Source organism: Gracilinanus agilis, chromosome 4 (assembly GCF_016433145.1).
Source record: "Gracilinanus agilis isolate LMUSP501 chromosome 4, AgileGrace, whole genome shotgun sequence".
NCBI classification, from domain to species: Eukaryota; Metazoa; Chordata; class Mammalia; order Didelphimorphia; family Didelphidae; genus Gracilinanus; species Gracilinanus agilis.
This window is the reverse complement of record NC_058133.1, coordinates 357,679,535-357,689,733: the sequence shown is the minus strand read 5'-3', so window position 1 is coordinate 357,689,733 and position 10,199 is coordinate 357,679,535.

Below are 10,199 nucleotides of genomic sequence, written 5' to 3'. Positions count from 1 at the left end.
ATGTCTATATTGCCCTCTTGTTGTAGGACTTCAGGGCAATTTTGCTGAATAATTTCTTTTAGTACGGAGTCCAGGTTTCTATTAATTTCTGGTTTTTCTGGAAGACCAATTATTCTCAAATTGTCTCTTCTAGACCGGTTTTCTTGGTCTGTCACTCTCTCATTGAGATATTTCATGTTTCCTTCTATTTTTTCAGTCTTTTGAGTTTGTTTTATTTGTTCTTGTTGTCTTGAGAGATCATTACCTTCCAATTGCTCAATTCTAGCCTTTAGGGATTGATTTTCGGCTATAATCTTTCGGTTTTCGGCCATAATCTTTTGGTTTTCGGCCATAATCTTCTGGCATTCCTTTTCAATCCGGTCATTTCTGGTGTTCCATTGCAAGATTTTACCTTTTAAACAGTTATTTTCTTGCCAGATCTCTTCTATTTTCCTCAAAATCTCAGTTTTGAACTCTTCCATAGCTTGTGAGTTTTCCTTATTTGAGGAGGGTCCGGATGCTTGTTTGTTCTCCTCTGTTTGCTCGGTTGTCTGGATTTTCTCTGTGTAAAAGTTGTCGAGTGTTAAAGGCTTCTTTTTCTTGTTGTTATTCTTTCTCTTCTGAGTTTCCTGAGTCTGGGAAGCCATCATTAGCCCAGCAGCTTCTCAGGTTTATCCTCGCGCTCAGTGTCTGTCCACGGTCTATTGGCTCCTGAGGTCTGAGTTCTGGTTTTTTCCAAGGTCAAGCCCCCTGGTGGACCCCCTTACTTGATCCTCTGCAGGAGGTTCCTTTACAAGTCTCAGGGCGCTGCTTCCACAGTCGTATACCCGTCTGCACTGGTTCCCCACTCAGGTTTTCAGAGCTTTAGTTCCTGGCTGTGTCTGCCTCCACCCACGCCTCCACCCGTGCCTGTGCTCTGCTCAGCCTGTGCTCTGCGCCCAGAGTCCACTCTCTGCTCCGGCGCTCAGATTTCGCTTGCGTTCTTTGGCTTACTGGGGTCTTAAATCTTGCTGCTCTCAGGAACAGGCCCCGGAGCTGCCAATGACTCGATGGGTGCCCCAAACTTGCTCTATTTCTTTTTAGCTGGCTTCAGAGCTCTAGATCTTGTGTGTGGAGGGGGTGGGGGTGGGGCGGTTGCTCAGCCCGCGATTTAGTGAGAGCCCTTTATAGCCTGGAAATGTCTCGATTCCACGTACCTTCCACACTGTGCCCTGTTGTGGGGTTTCTCCATTCGTCTGGACTTGTTTTTATGTCCCCTTGAGGAGTTTTGTGTGTTTTGGTCAGGAGAGGTTAAGAGCTGCTTCTTACTCTGCCGCCATCTTAACCCGGAACCTTGAGTTATATTTTAAATGGAATTTCTCTTTCTATTTCTTGCTACAGGACTTTGTTGGTAATATACAGAAATGATAATGGTTTATGTGGGTTTATTTTATATCCTATAACTTTGCTAAAGTTATTAATCATTTCAACTAGTTTTTTAGTTGCCTAAGTATACCATTATATGGTATGCAAAGAGTGATAGTTTAATTTCCTCGTTGCTTACCTTAATTTCTTCAATTTCTTTTTCTTCTCTTATTGCTAAAGCTAGCATTTCTAGTACAAGGTTAAATGATAGTAATTATAATGGACCATCCTTGCTTCACCCTTGATCTTATTGGGAAGAGTTCTAACTTATTCCCATTGCAAATGATACATGCTAATGGTTTTAGATAGTTACAATTTAAGGAATAACCCATTTTTTCCTATGCTTTCTACTTGTTTGTTTTTTTAATAGGAATAGATATGTATTTTCTTGAAGGCTTTTTCTGCATCTGTTGAGATAATTATGTAATTTCTATAAGTTTTGTTATTAATATGACTGATTATGCTGATAAGTTTTCCTAATTTTAAAGCAGCCCTGCATTCCTGGTATAAATCCCACCTGGCGATAGTAAATGATCCTTGTGATATTGCTATAATCTCCTTGCTTTATTTTTTTTGCATCTAATTCATTAATAAAATTGACCTATAATTTTCTTTCTGTTTTTGCTCTTCCTGTCTTAGATACCAATACTGTGTTTATGTCATAAAATGAATTGGGTATGATACCTTCTTTGCCTATTTCCCCAAATAGTTTATATAGTATTCAGATTAATTGGTTTTCAAAGGTCTGATAGAATTCAGACTTGTGAATCCATCTGGTTCTGGGGATTTTTTTCTTAGGGAATTCATTGATGGTCTGTTCAATTTGTTTTTCTGAAATATAATTATTTAAATATTCCATTTCCTCTTATGTTAATCTGGGCAATTTATATTTTTGTAAATATTCATCCATTTTTCACTTATATTGTCATGATTATTGGCATATTGTTGGGCAAAATAGCTCCTAATGTTTGCTTTAATTTCTTCGTCTTTGGTAATGAATTCATCCTTTTCATTTTTGATACTGGTAATTTGGTTTTCTCCTTTCCTTTTTAAAATCAAATTAACCAATGTTCTATCTATTTCATTAATTTTTAAAAATAAAATCAACTCTAGTCTTATTTATTAGTTTAATGGTTTTCTTACTTTAAATTTTATTAATTTCTCTTTTGATTTTTAGGATTTCCAATTTAGTCTTTAATTAGGGTATTGTTAATTTGTTCTTTCTCTAATTCACTGATCTGCTTTATTTCTTTTTTATTGATGTAAACGTTTTAGAGTATAAATTTTCTCTTAAGTATTGTTTTGCCTCTATCACACAAATTTTGATATATTGTCTCCTCATTGTCATTCTCTTTAATTAAATTATTGATTGTTCCTAAAATTTGTTCCTTAACCCACTCCCTTTTTAGAATTAGATTTAGTTTCTAATTAATTTTTAATTTTTCTTTCTGTGGACCATAATTGAGTATATTTTTATTGCATTATGATCTGAAAAGGATGCATTTATTATTTTTTGCTTTTCTGCATCTGGTTGTGAAATTTTTATGCTTTAATACAGGGTTGATTTTTGTGTAGATGCCATGTACTGCCCAAAAGAAGGTATATTTCTTTCTATTCCCATTCAGTTTTCTTCAGATATCTATTAAAACTAATTTCTCTAAAGTTTCATTTACTTCCTTTACTTCTTTCTTGGCTCAATTTATCTAGATTTGAGAGGGGAAAGTTGAAGTTCCCCCAATAATCAAATTTACTATTTCCACCTAAAGCTCATTTACTTTCTCCTTTAAAAATATGATGACTATACCATTTGGTGCATAAATGGTTAGTATTGATATTACTTCATTGCCTATGGTACCTTTTATCAAAATATAATTTCCTGCCTTATCTCTTTTAATTAGATATATTTTTGCTTTAACTTTGTCTAAGATCATGATTTCTACTGTTTTTTTTTTACTTCAGCTGAAGCACAATAAATTCTACTCTAGCCCCTTATCACTGTGTGTCTCCCTGCCTCAAATGTGTTTCTTGTAAACAGCATATCATAAGATGTTGGTTTTTAATCCACTTTGCTATCAGCTTCCATTTTATGTGTAATTTCATCCCATTCACATTCACAGTTATGGTTGCCAATTCTCCTTCACATTTTTTCCTCTTTTGATCCTGCTCTTTCTCTCTCCTTTCACTTTGTCCCTCCTCACAAGTATTTCACATTTAATAACCACCCCTACTTCCTTCCTCCCTTCTATTACCCTATCTCTTGTCTTATTCCCCTCCTGCTTCTCTATATGGTGATATAGAAGCTTAAACCCAAATGAATATGGTTATTCATTCCTCTTTAAGCCAATTCCAATTAGAATAAGGTTTAAGCATTGCCCATCACCACCCTCATTCTTCCCTCCACTGTAATAAGTTTTTTTGTATCTTTTTAGGTGAGATAATTTACCCCATTCTACCTCTCCTTTCCCTTATCTCTCAGTATAACCCCCCTCTTCATCCCTTGATTTTTTTTTGCATATCATGTCATTCTACTCAATTTACTCCTGTACCCTCTGCCTATGTATATTCCTCCTAACTGCTCTAATACTGATAAAAAATTTTAATAGTTACAAATATCATCTTTCCATGTAGGAATAGAAATAGTTTGACATATATTGAATCGCTTAAACTTTCTCTTTCTTGTTTACCTTTATATGGTTCTCTTGAGCCTAATATTTGAACATTAAATTTTCTGTGTAGGCTTGGTATTTTCATTAAGAATGTTTGAAAGTCATCTATTTTATTAAATGACTATTTTTGCCTGAGAGAATATACTCAGTTTTGCTGAGGAAGTGATTCTTGGTTGCAAGTCTAGCTCCTTTGAAAATCATATTCCAAGCTTTCCAATCCTTTAATGTGGAAGCTATTAAGTTCTAGATAATCCTGACTATGGCTCCATGATATTTGAATTGTTTCTTTCTGGCTTCTTGGAGTATTTTTCTTCTTGACCTAGGAATTCTTGAATTTGGCTATAATATTCCTGAGAGTTAACATTTTGGAATTTATTTCAGGAGGTGATTGGTAGATTCTTTCAATTTCTATTTTACCCTCTTGTTCAATAAACTCAGGACAGTTTGACAATTTTTTGGTAATACAATATATAGCCTTTTTTTCTTTTTTTGTTTTCTTTTTTTTAATATTTTATTTTTTAGAAACATTTTCCATGGTTACATGATTCTTGTTTTTACTTTCCCCTTCACTCCCCTTCACCATCACCCCATATCCAACATACATTTCCACTGGTTTTAGCATGTGCAATCAATCAAGACTTATTTACATATTATTGATAGTTACATTGGTGTGGTTGTTTAGTGTCTACATCCCCAACCATGATTACATCAACCCATGTGTTCAAGCAGTTGTTTTTCTTCTGTGTTTCCACTCCTGCAGTTCTTCCTCTGAATGTGGGTAGCATTCTTTTCCATAAATCCCTCAGAATTGTCCTGGGTCATTGCATTGCTGCCAGTACAGAAGTCCATTACGTTTGATTTTACCACAGTGTATCAGTCTCTGTATACAATGTTTTTCTGGCTCTGCATCAATTCCTGGAGGTCTTTCCAGTTCACATGGAGTTCCTCCAATTTATTATTCCTTTGAGCACAATAGTATTCTATCATCAGCATATACTACAATTTGTTTAGCCATTCCTCAATTGAAGGGCATCCCTTCATTTTCTAGGTTTTTTTATAGCATGGCTATAAATATTTTCGTACAAGTCTGTTTATCTATGATCTCTTTGGGGTACAAACCCAGCAATGGTATGGCTGGATCAAAGGGCAGGCAATCTTTTATTGCTCTTTGGGCATAGTTCAAAATTGCCATCCATAATGGTTTGATCAGTTAACAACTCAACCAGCAATGCATTAATGTCCCAATTTGGCCACATCCCCTCCAACATTCATTACTCTCCCCTGCTTTCATTTTAGCCAATCTGCTAGGTGTGAGGTGATACCTCAGAGTTGTTTTGATTTGCATTTCTCTAATTATTAGAGATTTAGAACACTTTCTCATGTACTTATTGATAGTTTTGATTTCTTTATCTGAAAATTGCCTATTCATATCCCTTGCTCATTTATCAATTGGGGAATGGCTTAATTTTTTATACAATTGATTTAGCTCCTTGTATTTTTGAGTAATTAGACCTCTGTCAGAATTTTTTGTTATAAAGATTTTTTCCCAGTTTGTTGTTTCTCTTCTGATTTTGGTTGCATTGTTTTTGTTTATACAAAAACTTTTAAAATGATGGTTTTCTGCTAGTAGTCCAATTCTGTAATCCAATAAATAATTTTTAAACCCTTAACTTCCAAAACTGTGTATTGGTTCCAAGGCAGAAGAGTAGTAAGGGCTAGGCAATGGGGGTTAAGTGACTTGCCCAGGGACATGCAGCTAGGAAGTATCTGAGATCAGATTTGAACCCATGACCTCCCATCTCTGGGCCTGGCTATCCTCCTAGCTATCCCCCCACCCCCAGCATCCAATAATTCTTAAATGATCTTTTCTGCATCTATTTTCCAGGTCAGGTGATTTTTTGGTGAGACATTTCATGTTTTCATCTATTTTTTCATTCTTTTAATTTTGTTTGATTGTTTCTTAATATCTCATGAAGTCATTAGTTTCTACTTGCTCATTTCTAATTTTTAAGGAATTATTTTCTTCTATAACCTTTTGATTCTCCTTTATTATTTGGCCAATTCTACTTTGTATTACTTTCATTTCTCTTCTCCTTTTTTCCTTTGTCTCTCTTATTGGATTTTTGAAATCTTTTTTGAGCTCTTCCAGATTCAGAAAGCAATTTACATTTTTGTTTGCAGTTTTGAGTGTAGCTTCTTTTATCTCCCTGCTCCCTTTTGAGTCTGTGCCTTGCTTTTCTTTGTCACTATAATAATTATCTATGGTTAGGTGTTTTTCTTGATGTTTGCTCATTTTTCTAGCCTTTTCCTCAACTTTTATTTTTACCTTAAAGGTAGATTCTGTTTTCAATGTAGAGGGGGCACTCTTTTAAACTTCAGTTTTCCCTTGCTGTTACCATCAGCACTGATTCTGGATTTCTGCAAGTATGATGGCTTGTTGAATGGGAGATCTGAAAACCAACGCCAACTGCTGATTCAATCTCTTCCAGGAACTGTTGATGGTCTGCAGGGCTCAGAGTACTGTGAACTATTTTGTGTTAAGGCTCATGGCCTAACCTCTGCCTTAGGCATGGACTTTGGGCCTCACTCTGGACTTACACAGGGCAGGAACACTATGGACTGCCTTGCCCTTGAGTTCAGGTCCTTACTGCAAACTTGGGCAGGAACTCTGGGCCTCCCAATGGGTTTGAACTAGCTAAGTGTACTGTTAGCTACCTTGTGCTGTGATTTGAACCTCACTAAGGGGTTGGGGTCTTATTCTGGCTCTACACCAGTCAGGTATGCCACAGACTGCCTTGCAGTAGGACTTGGAACTTCAAGGAGTAGGTGAGGGGGTGCACTGCTATTGGCTTAGGCAGGATTTTGGATCGTGAAGTTGGCTTGGGCCCAGTTTCAGAACCTGGAGGGGTAGGTGTTGGGTAGTGGGATTTGTAGCTGGCTGGGCTCCCCTCTTACTCCAGTGAACTAGACCTTCTAGCAAAATTGCTTTATTTTACTCTCTTGTTGGTTCTGCTATTCCAGTATTTGTTTTGATGTGTTATTTTGATTGGACAGGATTCTCAGAGAGGTTAGAGTTTTTCCATGCCTCTAACCCACCCTCTTGACTCTGCCTCTCATTTTATAGTCCATGTCATTTCTTATCAAAGGGAATTACAATAAATAAAATATATTTTCCCAAATATTTCTTATTTTATTCTATAGATGTATGTAATAGTTGTATCTAAGTCAAATGAAATGCCAAATGCATCAAGAGAGCTTACTTATGAAGAAACTGTGGTGTCAATTTTTGAGGAAAAAAAGAAAAAATCCTTTTATAATTTCAATGATCACAATTTAAATGATTTGTTTTGAAAGATCAGACTTTGGGTTTATAGTTGGAGGGCAGATTAAGACCAATGGATGGAAGTAGCAAAGAGGCAAATGCAGGCTTGATATCAGCACAAATTTCCTAACAATTCCTAATAATCCTAACAATTCCTCCCCCAAAAGAAGGTTGGCCTCTCTAGGTAGTAGGTTCCTAATTCTCTGGAGGTCTTGAGGCAAAGCCTCAGTTATCACCATTTAAGGTGTTTTGATTGAAAGATGGTTTGGATTTAATGGCCACCAAAGTTCCTTCCAACCTTAAAATTCTGAGTTTCTGTGGACCGAAATCCAACTTATCTGTTTGCTAGCCATGTCTTCTCAGAAAAGCAACTGAAGCCTTTCTGATCCTCAGTCTCTTCAATTATTTTACAGAATTAATAACACTTGTACTGCCTGCCTCACCAGGTTATTGAGGAGAAAGCCTTTAGTAAAGTATAAAGCAATAGAAACATGTGGCCCCTGGTTGTTGTGGTGGTGGTTTCTCAGGTTTTCTCAAAGTAGGACAAATCAGTCCTACTCTTTTTTTTTTCAGTCCTACTCTTAAGGTGGTTTTCTTATCTGCCATTTTTGAAGTTGCTGAAATCAAGAACTCTTGACATCAGTGAGGTGAGGTAAACATAACATGAAGGGAAGATTGGCCTTGAAGATAAAGTCTCAGATGGAAACAAAGAGAAAGCACATAAATCATCAGAGCTTTCTAAAAACTGAATATTACATGTAAACAGCGAAGGGGAAAAACTCAAGAAATAGCATGTTGCTAAGAAAATGTAGTTGCTTTAAAAATTGACCTTTAAATGATGTAGAAGATAGGTTCAGAAAACAACTTGCAGAATACTTCATTGCCTCCTAGTAAGGATGAACACTCTCCAATAATTTGAGACCTACATGTAAAATCTATAACAGGTTGCTTACTGTCTCAAGGAGGGGGCAAAGGAGGGAGAGTGGGAGGGAAGGAGAGAATCTGGAATTCAAAGTTAAAAAAAACAACCACAAGTGTTAATTTTTTTTTTACATGTAATTTTGGAAAGAATTAAAAAATAATTTGTGACATAGACCTCAGCTGCCTTTTAGAATTCTCATATTCCTCTATTCCTTTTGATTCAGGGTTATTCTGCTTTTGATCTATTAAATTTTAGCCTTCTTTACAAACATACATAGACACATGTGCACACAAACAGAGCTGTTCAAACTTGAATAAAGATCTCTTTGATTCTTTCTCAGTTTCTTTTTTTTGTTAAAAAGGGATGAAAGGAGAGAGAGAACTACCTTAATTGAAGTTCTTCCCTGAACTGAGTCAGGAGACCTAGATTTTAATCACTGGTCTGCCAAATAGTTTTATGACCATGTTCAAGTAATTCCATAACACAGGCCTCAATTCCCTCATCTTTAGGTTGTAGAATTTGGATGAGATGATCTCCAAGGAATATTCTAGTTCTAATATTCAATGAATTGGTAATATTGTTTCCCAGTAAAGAAAAGGGAATTACTAGTCCAAATTCCATGGAATGGGATAATTCTCACAGTCTGAATCAAGCATTCCTCCAGATTGACTTTTGTCTTTTTATTCTTTGCACACAGCAGAATGCCTTACACACAATAGATACTTAATAAATAATATTGAATGTTAAAAAAGGGAGTTGGGGAAGGAGGAAGAATGTAAGAGGTTTCTAAGTAGTATTAAAAGATAGGGAGCCTCAGACTTTTGAACACCCAAATCTAAGTCTTGCCTCAGACATTAGTAAATTAGTAAACTAGTAGTTGTGTGATCCTGGACAAATGACCTAACAGCTCTAAAACTCAATTTTCTTATTTGTAAAATGGGAATAATAATAACAACTAACTCCCAGAGTTATTATGAGGACCAAATGATATAGTATTTGTAAACCACTTTGCAAACCTTAAAACACCATAAATATAGCTCTTACTATAAAGAATGTGGTAAAATGTCAACTATTATTTTTTTAAACCCTTAACTTCTGTGTATTGGCTCCTAGGTGGAAGAGCGGCAAGGGTGGGCAATGGGGGTTAAGTGACTTACCCAGGGTCACACAGGTGGGAAGTGTCTGAGGCCACATTTGAACCCAGGACCTCCCATCTCTAGGCCTGACTCTCAATCCACTGAGCTACCCTGCCACCGTCAACTATTATTTTTAAAACAAATTTTTATTGATTTCTAAAATTTTTATTTTTATTCTGAACCCAAACACCAAAAAAGAACCTTTCTATATTCCCAGTAGGGCAGTTATGTGCTGCAGTAGATAGAGTGCTGGCCTTGGAATTAGAAAGATTCATCTTCCTGAGGTCAAATCTGGTCTCAGACACTTAACTAGCTGTGTGACCTGGGCAAGTAACTCAACCTTGCTTGCTTCGGTTTCTTCATTTGTAAAAAGAACTGAAAAAGGAAATGTTAAATCACTCCAGCATCTTGGCCGAGAAAACCCCAAGTGGGGTCATGAAGAGTTGTCAGACAGAATTGAAGCAAGTGAAAAACAAAATATAAGCAGTAGAATACAAAAAGAATATTTTACCTGAAAACTTGCCTTCATTTTATACTTCTTGCTTAAAAAAAAAAAGGTAAAATAAAATCCACTCCATTTAAAACTATCTTGTTTGTATGTCTTTCTAAGTAAATGCTTCAATGGTTCTCTCTCTTTTCCTCATCTCTCTTTCTCTCACTCTTTCCCTTATCTCTCTGTTTCTTGCTTTCTGTCTGTCTGTCTGTCCTCTCATCTGGCTCTCTCTCTCTCTCTCTCTCTCTCTCTCTCTCTCTCTCTCTCTCTCTCTCTC